Genomic DNA, 8942 nt, shown 5'->3' with positions numbered 1-8942 from the left:
GTTCATTGAAGAATGCTGTTGGTATTTTGATAGGGATTGCATTGAATGCATAGAGTGCTTTAGGCAGGATGGCCATTTTGACAATACTAATTCTTCCTATCCATGAGCATGGGATAAACTTCCAATTTTTGGCGTCTTCTTTAATTTCTCTCATGAGAGTCTTGTAGTTTTCAGAGAATAATCCTTTCACCCTCTTGGTTAGGTTTATTCCTGGGTATGTTATTCTTTTTTGATGCAATTGTAAATGGCATTGTCTTCCTGATTTCTCTTTCTGCTAGTTCATTGTTAGTATATTGGAATGCAACAGATTTTGGTGTATTAAATTTGTATCCTGCAACTTTGCTGAATCCAATTATTAGTTCTAATAGTTTTTTAGTGCAGTCTTTAGGGTTTTCTGTGTATAATAATATCATTTCATCTGCAAATAGTGAAAGTTGAACTTCTTCCTTATCAATGTGGGTGCCTTTTATCTTTCTGTGCTGTCTGATTGCTTTGGCTAGGACCTTCAGTACTATGTTGAGTAGAAGTGGGGAGGGTGGGCATCCTTGTCTTGTTTCTGATCTTTGAGGAAAAGCTTTCAGCTTTTCACTACTAAGTATGATGTTGGCTGTGGGTTTGTCATATATGGCCTCTATTATGTTGAGGCACATTCCCTCTATACTCACTTTGTTGAGAGTTTTTGTCATGAATGAGTGTTGAATTTTGTCAGTGTATTTTCAGCAACTATTGAGATGATCAGATGGTTTTTATTCTTCTTTTTTTAATGTGGTGTATCACATTGATTGGTTTATGAATGATGTACCATCCTTGCATCCCTGGAATAAATCCCACATGTTCATTATGGATCCTTTTAATTTTTGAATTCCATCTGCTAATATTTTGTTGAGGATTTTTGCATTTATGTTCATCAAGAATATTGTTCTATAATTGTCTTGTTTTGTGGTGTCTATGCTGGTTTTGGTATACCTGTTGGCAGCCGCGCTCAGAAAATAGCGCCCAATGCAGGGCAGCCGGAAGGCCCCGAACTTCCTAATGACAAATCATCCCACACCACTAAACTACATGCTAATTGCGCCTTGGCATAAGGACCAATGAGACCCACCAAATGGTTATGCTAATAAGGCATATGGAGCCGCACCAACCAGGTCAGAGCATGAGAACTATATAAGCAAGCCTCTCCTTCCCCTCTGGGTCCTGCCCAACTCATTTGTTTCACAAAGAGCTGAAGAATAAAGCTTTCTGCAGAAGAATCCTGCTGTTGTTGCATGCTGTTCTTGCCGGCGAGGACAGGGCACGCGACAAGTGGTGCCGAAACCCGGGAACCAGAACATCACCGGCACAGGGAGGACCCTTCAGACATCTGGAGAGGATTCAGAACTGCAGGTCAGAAGAAAGCCCGGAGGGGTAAGTTCCGAGAGGCCCCTGCTTTTTAGGATGATGGTTGATGGTTCTCTGTAAATAAGGAGGCACCATGGGGAATGCACCGTCATTAGTCACGGCGCTGCAGACAGCTCTCAAAGAGCGAAACTTGAAGGTCTCCAGCAAAGTCTTAGGATCTTTTGTGAAGGAGATAGACCGTGTGGCCCCCTGGTTCATTTGTTCAGGGTCCCTCTCAATCCCGAGCTGGGACAAACTGGGGAAAGATCTTGATAGAGAGGAGGAGGAGGGTAGCCTGAGGGGAGGCACCAGGCCCCTCTGGAAACTGATTAGAGCTTGTCTGCAAGATGAGAGATGTGAAAAGGTAATAAAAGAAGGTCAGAGAGCATTGACAGATATCCAAGAGAGCATGTCAGAAACGGAACGGGAAACAGAGAGCGCGCGCGGCCGAAAAAAGGCCACAAAAACGAAGGTAAAGAAACCTCAGAGTGAGGGAGAAAGCCCGCCTAGGGCAAAAGCGAAAGAGCCCCGAGAAGCGAGTGACGATCGCCTCGGAGAAAATAGTAAATACCCCTGGAAAGAGTTGAGGGACCTCCAACTCTCCAATAGGGAATCTGAGGAGGAATTAACGTCCGCAGAGGAAGGGGAAGAAAATAAAACCGCAGAGTGTAGAAGTAAGGGAACCAGCAAAGTTGAAAAGCGGACCAAGGAAAAAATGAAAGCAGGGTGTCCCCCGACGCCCTTTGCCCCGCCACCTTACGTGAGTGGCGCACTCTCCTTTTGCCACCCAGATACTCTTCAGGCAATTAGACAAATGTTTCCTGTATTTGAGGATAATGGCGTACGCTCTCACCAGCCCCTGAGCCATAAACAAGTTAAGGAGTTAGCAGAATCCGTTCGGGCTTATGGAGTCAGTGCTAACTATACCATAGCACAAGTTGAGAGATTAACAGAGACAGCCATGACACCCGCAGACTGGCAATATGTAACTAAGGCATGCCTTTCTAGTATGGGGCAATACATAGAATGGAAGGCATTGTGGCATGATATCAGCATGACCCAGGCACGCGCAAACGCGGCCGAAGGACAGCCTGCGTGGTCATATGATATGCTGACGGGCCAAGGACAGTGGGTAGCTGACCAGACCGCCTTCCCCTTACAGGTATACGCACAAATAAACACGTGCGCCGCCAAGGCATGGAAAGCCCTCACCAACAAAGGAGAAGTATCAGGCAATTTGACAAAAATTATTCAGGGGCTGAGCGAGCCATTTTCTGACTTTGTCGCTCGTATGATGGAGGCCGCAGGCAGAATATTTGGAGATCAGGAACAAGCAATGCCCCTAGTGGAGCAATTAGTATTTGAACAATGTACCAAGGAATGCAGACAGGCGATAACACCCTGGAAACAAAAAGGGATACATGCCTGGTTGAAAGCCTGTAGAGAAATAGGAGGGCCACTCACCAATGCGGGCCTAGCCGCGGCCATATTACAGAGCCACAAACAAGCCAGGATCACTAACAGAAGTATCAAATGCTTTCAATGCGGGAAATTAGGACATATAAAGAGAGAGTGTAGGAGCCCAGCTTCAGAACAAACAACCCAAAAGACCCCTGAGTTGTGCCCTAAGTGTAAGAAAGGCAGGCATTGGGCTAATGAGTGCCGGTCTATTAAAGATATAGAAGGGAAACCCTTAGAGTTGCCAAAAAACGCCCAGAGGGGCCCCCGTCACCAGGGCCCGCAAATATATGGGGCAACCAGCACGCAAGTGTCATTCGGGAACAACCAGGCCCCCCAAGGAGAGCCACTTCAGGTTCCGCGGGATTGGACATCCGTGCCACCACCAGAATAGTGTTGACTCCACAGATGGGAGTTCAGCCTATCCCTTCAGACTTTAAAGGCCCCCTACCACCAAATACCATTGGGTTACTCCTAGGGCGCTCTTCTGCTGCATTGAAAGGCCTGGTAGTTCATCCCGGAGTCATAGATCAAGATTATGAAGGACAGGTAAAAATCATGTGTTCGGCTCCCAGAGGAATCTATCCTATATCCCCGGGAGACCGCATAGCCCAGCTCTTAGTTTTACCTAGTCTCCACGCCAATTATCCTGCTACCAACACGGAGAGGGGAGAAAGGGGCTTCGGCTCCTCTGACTGGGATTCAGCCTTCATAGTATTAGATTTAGCAGACAGACCAAAATTAACTCTTCAAATAGAGGGAAAGAGCTTTGAGGGAATCCTAGACACTGGAGCAGATAAAAGTATTATCTCTGCAACCTGGTGGCCCTCCAAGTGGCCTGTGACCCAATCCTCACATTCATTACAAGGTTTAGGATATGAGTCAAGCCCTTCAATTAGTGCCAAACCATTGAAATGGCGAGCCCCTGAAGGACAAGAGGGTACAGTCACCCCTTATGTACTCCCTCTACCGGTCAATTTATGGGGGAGGGATGTCATGAGAGACTTAGGCCTCAAACTCATTAATGAATACTCCACCCCCGCCCAAGGCATGATGATGGACATGGGATACATCCCTGGCAAGGGGCTGGGGAAACACCAACAGGGACACATAGAGCCCATCCTGCCCAAAGTAAAGAATGACCGTCACGGCCTGGGTTTTTCATAGGGGCCATTGAAGATGCCATGCCCATACCTTGGCTCACAGAGGAGGCCGTATGGGTTCCTCAGTGGCCCCTATCCTCTGAAAAATTAGAAGCAGCTCATTGCTTAGTGCAAGAGCAGCTCCAAGTGGGACACCTAGAACCCTCTGTGTCCCCATGGAACACACCCATATTTGTAATCAGGAAAAAGTCAGGATCATGGAGGTTGCTTCATGATCTGAGAGCAGTAAATGCTCAAATGAGAATGCTTGGACCCGTACAACGGGGACTGCCACTCCTCTCTGCCTTACCCAAAGAATGGAAAGTGCTCATAATAGATATTAAAGATTGTTTCTTTTCTATACCTCTAAGCTCCAAGGACAGGGAAAGATTTGCTTTTACTTTGCCAGCTATTAACCATGAACAACCCGATGCCAGATTTCAGTGGAAGGTCCTCCCTCAAGGAATGGCAAATAGCCCCACCATATGTCAACTGTACGTTCAGCGAGCGCTAGACCCAATTCGTAAGACCTATCCCACGCTAAAGATCATCCATTACATGGATGACATCCTTCTTTGCTCCCCACAACCAGCGGAAATAGAAGAAGCATATATAGATCTCACTAGATCCCTAGAAAATTGGAGACTGAATATAGCAAGCGAGAAGGTCCAAAAATCTAGTGTTAGCAAATTCCTAGGAGCAACCATTTACACAGATGTAATTTGCCCCCAAAAGCTTGAGATAAGACATAATCAATTGCGAAATTTGAATGACTTCCAAAAACTCCTAGGGGATATTAATTGGTTGCGCCCATACTTAAAGATACCCACCACTGAATTGACTCCACTATTTAAAACCCTAGAAGGAGACCCACAACTAACGTCACCGCGCTCCCTCACACCTGAGGCATTACAAGCCATTCGCAAAGTAGAACAGGCTTTGATGACAGCACAATTAAATAGAGTGCAATCGAATGAACCCTTTGAGTTGTGTGTCCTTCCCACCCCAGAGCTGCCAACAGCAGTCTTATGGCAGCACGGCCCACTGATCTGGATTCATCCCCAAGCCTCTCAGGCTAGGACAATAGAGTACTATCCAGCAGCCGTGGCCAAACTTGCTTTGAGAGGAGTAAAAACCTCCATGACACATTTCGGAGAGGCTCCAGCTAAAATTATAACCCCTTACAGCGTAGAACAGATACAAGTATTATGTGCTATGAACGATGATTGGGCCATACTTGCTTACAGTTTCTCAGGAACCTTTGATAATCATTTCCCTAAACATCCCCTCATCAACTTCGCCAAAAATCATCTCCTAGTATTCCCTCGGGTCACTAGCCTAACCCCGCTGCCTCATGGAAAAACAGTTTACACGGACGGGTCTAAGACAGGCACAGGTGCCTATGTCCATGATGGCAAAGTTGTGACAAAAGGCTACACGCCTGACACTCCACAAATAGTGGAATGTCGCATAGTCTTAGAGGTCCTACAAATCTTTCCTGAACCTTTAAATATTGTGTCTGACTCCTGTTATGTAGTTAATGCAGTCAAATCTCTAGAAGTGGCCGGGCTAATTAAAGCGTCCAGCCCAGTAGCCACTTTGTTCAAACAGATACAATCAGCACTACTTCATAGGCAATCTCCTTTGTATATAACTCATATCAGAGCACATTCAGGCCTTCCCGGGCCTATGACCCAAGGCAACCACCTGGCAGACCTCGCAACCAGAAGCATAGCCTTTCCCCTGCTAGACCCTGTCACCACAGCTTCAAAATTCCACACACAGTTTCATGTCACTGCCGAAACGCTGCGCAGGCGGTTTAGCATAACCAGGGCCGAAGCTAGGAACATTGTCCTTAGCTGCCAACACTGCTGCAGCTTCCTTCCCGCACCTCATGTGGGGATCAACCCCAGAGGTATTAGGCCTTTACAAGTTTGGCAAATGGATGTGACGCATATTTCGTCTTTTGGGAAACTGAAATATGTACATGTATCCGTGGATACTTGTTCAGGAGTCATCTTTGCCTCCCCATTGTCAGGAGAGAAAGCTTCCCATGTCATCCAGCACTGCCTTGAAGCTTGGAGCGCATGGGGGTTACCGCAGATTCTGAAAACAGACAATGGCCCAGCCTATACCTCTACAAAATTTGCTCAATTTTGTCATCACATGGGGATAAAACATATCACTGGCCTTCCCTACAACCCACAGGGTCAAGGGATTGTGGAACGCGCGAACCGCACGCTCAAATCCTATTTACTTAAACAAAAAGGGGGAATTGAAGATATACCCCCCACACCAAAAACTGCCATAGCCCTAGCACTTTTCACTATAAATTTTTTGAATCTGGATGCTCAAGGCCATACAGCAGCGGATCGCCATAATCAGTGGCCAAAAGACCCACAAGAACTAGTAAAATGGAAGGACGTGTTATCTAACCAATGGAAGGGCCCGGATCCAATCATAATCAGATCCAGGGGAGCTGTGTGTGTTTTCCCCCAGGGTGAAGAAAATCCCTTCTGGATCCCGGAGCGCCTAACGAGGAAAGTCCTAAACAAAGGAGATGACTTCGCTGTACCTCCTGACCCTGCTCCTGACACTGGAGACCCCGACTCAGGGAGTATTGAGATGGGGAATCCTGTCTGCCTTTCCTAAGCCTATGCCTGTCCATTTCAATGCAGCCGTTTTTCCCCGCTTTTTCACCACCAACTCTAGTATGAACTTGCCCTACCTAGTTAAAGACACCCTAGTAGCTCCCCTGGGAGAAAACCGATCCTTCGTAACTAATGGGTCATTATGCTTCACCACTCAGAATCTAGCTGGCTGTATCTCCCTGAAACGGAGGAAATACGGATGGTTCAGTGACATAATTCTAGAGGCCAGTAGCCTCCCCGTTATGTCAGCTAAATTTGAAGGGCCTAATAAGGAAGGGAGCCCGTCCTATAAGAACATGACTATCCACCAGATGGTTCTCTGGATCAATGGCACATTTGTACACTCTCCCAGGAACAATTCCACCGACAGGCCTCGTCAACCCAAATATGCCTCCCATTGTGTGGGCGACTATGAGGGAGAGCTGTGGCCCTGGACTGACTGTCAGTCAACTGTAGTAACGTGGGCAACTGAGAGGCAGGAGTTTACCATCTCCCCAGATATGGAGGGACGGCCAGCCAATGAGGCTTGGTGGCCAGTAAAGGTGCTCGAAGGCGAGTTTCGTCAGCAGCTGAGCATGAACCCCTTCCATAAATGGATGCTGTGTGGAGTCAATGGCTCGTGTACCGACCTCTCCCCCTTTTCCGCCCTCCAGGGTGGGGGAATCGGTGTAAAAAATATCACCTTTTGGTGCGAGAATAACCACATGCGCGCACACTGGAACATGATCATGACCCATAACAACGAGAACTACACGTGTTCAGCAAAATCAGGTCCAGAGTCACCTAATTCCCTTTTTCCACCTTCTCCAGTATGCGTATACCCCCCATTTCTGTTTATCTTATCCAATAGTAGCTTTGACTCCTGCTCCAATGAAACCTGCTTTCTGTCTCAGTGTTGGGATGCGCGTAACTTTACCAATGCTTTGGTAGTCCGCATCCCCCGTTGGGTCCCTGTTCCCGTAGACGCCCCTAACACCATGACTCTGTTTCGAGAAAGGCGCGATTTCGGTGTTACAGCCGCCATAGTGCTCCTGATCTCCGCGACCGCGGTCGCAGCCACCGCCGCTGGTATAGCTTTAGACACCTCCATCAAATCGGCTACAGAGCTCAATAACCTTGCAGCCTCAGTAGCTTCTGCCCTGGACCAACAGTCCACACTTGATGGCAAACTGAAAGGAGGAATAATGATCCTCAATCAACGCATAGATCTCGTGGAGGAACAAATGGAGGTGCTCTGGCAAATGGCCCAATTGGGATGTGAGCGGAAATATCGTGCCCTCTGCATCACTAGCATTCAATATAAAAATTTTACACGGGCAGCTAATCTGTCACGAGACCTGTCCCAGTATCTTTCAGGAAACTGGTCCCAAGACTTCGATGGGACACTAGAAGAGCTGCGGCGAGAAATTATCCACATCAACTCCACCCGTCTAGATATCTCCGTAGCGGAAGGACTCTCTTCCTGGTTCCTCAGAGCTCTCTCCCACGTCAAGGAGTGGGCGGGCATGGCTGGGATGGGCGTGTTCCTGCTTGGAGGTCTCATGCTCTTACTCTGGTTGTTATGCAGACTCCGCAACCAACATAAGCAGGACAAGGTGATCCTTGCTCAAGCCCTAATGGCGATAGACATTGGCGCCTCTCCCCAAGTGTGGCTCAACATGCTTAAGAAGGAAGCTCGGCTTTAGCTTGAGGTAGCTCTTGCACCCTGAGCCCATGTGGCACTGCACCAGGCCCGAGTACCTCAATGCTTAATCACAGCTTTCTTTAAGAAGCTCATGGTGCAAGAGGGTTGAGAAAAAGGGTCCAAACCCTTTGTACCAAGCGGTCCCAACGCCAGCCAGAGGATGCGAGGCAAAGCACTGCAAGAGGTCTTGGACCCCTCTGAGAGGCATGCCTGACTGCATAGGGGTAGATGCCCAGAACCCCTCTCCAAAAAGGGGGCATCAGGAAGTATGATGGAGGTCAGGCCTCTGTCTCCGCCTCTGCTGGCAAGTTCCGCCTTGAGCTTCTGTTAGACAAAAAAGGGGGAGATGTTGGCAGCCGCGCTCAGAAAATAGCGCCCAATGCAGGGCAGCCGGAAGGCCCCGAACTTCCTAATGACAAATCATCCCACACCACTAAACTACATGCTAATTGCGCCTTGGCATAAGGACCAATGAGACCCACCAAATGGTTATGCTAATAAGGCATATGGAGCCGCACCAACCAGGTCAGAGCATGAGAACTATATAAGCAAGCCTCTCCTTCCCCTCTGGGTCCTGCCCAACTCATTTGTTTCACAAAGAGCTGAAGAATAAAGCTTTCTGCAGAAGAA

The 8942-nt window shown here is 47.8% G+C and overlaps 1 long non-coding RNA gene across 1 annotated transcript; it reads left to right on the top strand.

Moving 5' to 3' along the window:
* Positions 1 to 969: 969 nt before the first annotated feature.
* LOC140844042 (uncharacterized) lies at positions 970 to 8942 on the top strand. Its single transcript, XR_012122170.1, has 2 exons — positions 970 to 1404; positions 6477 to 8942. It is a non-coding gene; the product is annotated as an uncharacterized lncRNA (long non-coding RNA).

The sequence above is a fragment of the Manis javanica genome, chromosome 10 (genome assembly GCF_040802235.1).
Source record: "Manis javanica isolate MJ-LG chromosome 10, MJ_LKY, whole genome shotgun sequence".
Lineage (NCBI taxonomy): Eukaryota > Metazoa > Chordata > Mammalia > Pholidota > Manidae > Manis > Manis javanica.
The sequence above is the reverse complement of the archived record's forward strand: the minus strand, read 5'-3'. Positions and strand labels throughout refer to the sequence as shown.